Here is a 1860-nt window from a genome sequence, read left to right as displayed (position 1 = left end):
CATGACTAAGCATAACTATATAGTTCAAAACTTTACTAGAACTTAATCTAGCATATATTTACCTAAGGTTACAAAGTGGGTGATAATCCCTACGGCTTATTTCTACCATAGGACATAACTATAAAACATCGCCATTTCTAAAAATACTTGGCTAACAAAATAAAACTATCGCATGCATTCCTACTTTTATAATCAAAATAGCATAGCAAAAATAAATGGGATAGACATGTAGATGTAACTTGCCTGAGCAGTGACCTCCTACTTCTTCCTGAGTATCGCCCTCGCAGTCCGGACAATCTAACGTAAATTAAAAACATCGCGTAAACAACCATTGGAATAAAAGAACCGACTTGAAACATGCAATGAAAACTCTACAAAATTATTACTGCGGTGGATTTTATTATCCAAAATTTTAGTCCTTTCATTATAGTTTAGGCTTAGGACGGAGAATGGTCGAAAAAGGGTTCGCGGCTATGTTGGTACGGACAAAATAGCTTCCAACTTAAGTTTGAGCTAGAACAACTTTATTTAGTTTGAAAAGTGAAGTTAGTAAATTTTTTTTTTTAAAAAAAAAGTATTTTAGTTTATGAAGCTACTGCAGAAATTTGGGTTCAGGCTATCAGTATCTACTGGTGCAGAGTTACAGGAATTTACACTAGCCCTACGTCTATGATCTGAACTAGGCTGAAACTAGGAACAGAAACAAAGAAAAAGAAAAGACAAGGGAATACGTGGATGTGCTCACGATGTGTGTCCGGCAAGGGATTTTGCAACTCCGGTCGTGGACGGAAACGGAGCTGCAGACGTCGGATGGTTTGGGCGAGGCTTGGAGGCGATGCTTGTAGACGTGACGGAGCTCCACCGGTGGTCAGCTGGTTCCGGCGAGGTTGGAAAGCGACGAGAGCAACGTCCGCGGCGCCGGCGTGTTCGTCTCCCGTTGCCGCGGATGCTTCCGAGCTCCTATGGAAGAAAGAGGGCATTAGGGAGGCGTGGAAGGACGCGGAAACGACCAGGGAGGCGTTAGAACGGCGAGGCAACCTTTACCGCGACGGAAATCGTCGCCGGCGTCGGAGAAAACGGCGGCAGCTCCTCGACAAAATTCGGGCTACTGGGAGCCCGAGGGGAGATGGGAGTGGGGCGTGGTGTTGTGGGGGTCAAGGAGGTCTCGGGGGTCTCTTATATAGGCCCAGGGGACGAGCGACCAAGGCGGATTGAGCGGCGGCGGCCGACGTACTCGCGGTGGTTTCTCGGGAGATAGCGATGCGGAGGGAGAGGGATAGGCCTCGGGCGCTGAGGATAAGGCGGTGGAAGTTCACCTCCCCCAGGTGCACCTCACCTGGACGTGCGGGGAGCTGCAGGAGGCGCGCACGTTCTCGTCGGGGAAAGCGCGGCGGCGGGCAGGAGGTTGAAGACGAACCATGATGCACTCTGCCCGTTCCGTGAGCTGCCTGCTGACATGTGGGCCAGCTACTATGTTCGGTAAGATAGAAAGAATAAGAAAGAATAGGGAGAAAAGGGTCCGATGCGGCTGGCTCGCTAGCTCGATTCGGTGCAGCCAAGACATGGTGTCCACCATGCGTACGTGAGAGTAGTTTAGGTGCAGGTACAAACTTTATTTCTGTATCTTTCCTTTGTATTTATGATTTGACAAGGTTTTTAGCCTCAACTTTTATTCCGAAAAAAAATCAGGGAAAATCTGTAAAATCAAACTATGTGTATAGGGCTTAGGGAAACTTGTTTACAACTTAAATGAAAATTTATAAATACATTTTCTTTGCAAACCTTTGGGAAAGTCATTTTATTCCCTCGCTCTCGAATAATTTAAAAGTTTTCAGAACATTCACTAAATCCAAATGCAAT

At 46.5% G+C, this 1860-nt stretch overlaps 1 long non-coding RNA gene across 1 annotated transcript; it reads right to left on the bottom strand.

Annotated features, from left to right (window-relative positions):
- Nucleotides 1-242: 242 nt before the first annotated feature.
- Nucleotides 243-1145, bottom strand: LOC124677023. The gene is made up of 3 exons (XR_006993917.1): nucleotides 1039-1145; nucleotides 746-960; nucleotides 243-297 (listed from the first exon to the last, which is right to left on the bottom strand). It is a non-coding gene; the product is annotated as an uncharacterized LOC124677023 (long non-coding RNA).
- Nucleotides 1146-1860: the final 715 nt, after the last annotated feature.

Source organism: Lolium rigidum, chromosome 7, assembly GCF_022539505.1.
Source record: "Lolium rigidum isolate FL_2022 chromosome 7, APGP_CSIRO_Lrig_0.1, whole genome shotgun sequence".
NCBI classification, from domain to species: domain Eukaryota; kingdom Viridiplantae; phylum Streptophyta; class Magnoliopsida; order Poales; family Poaceae; genus Lolium; species Lolium rigidum.
This window is presented reverse-complemented; position numbering and strand designations above follow the sequence as displayed.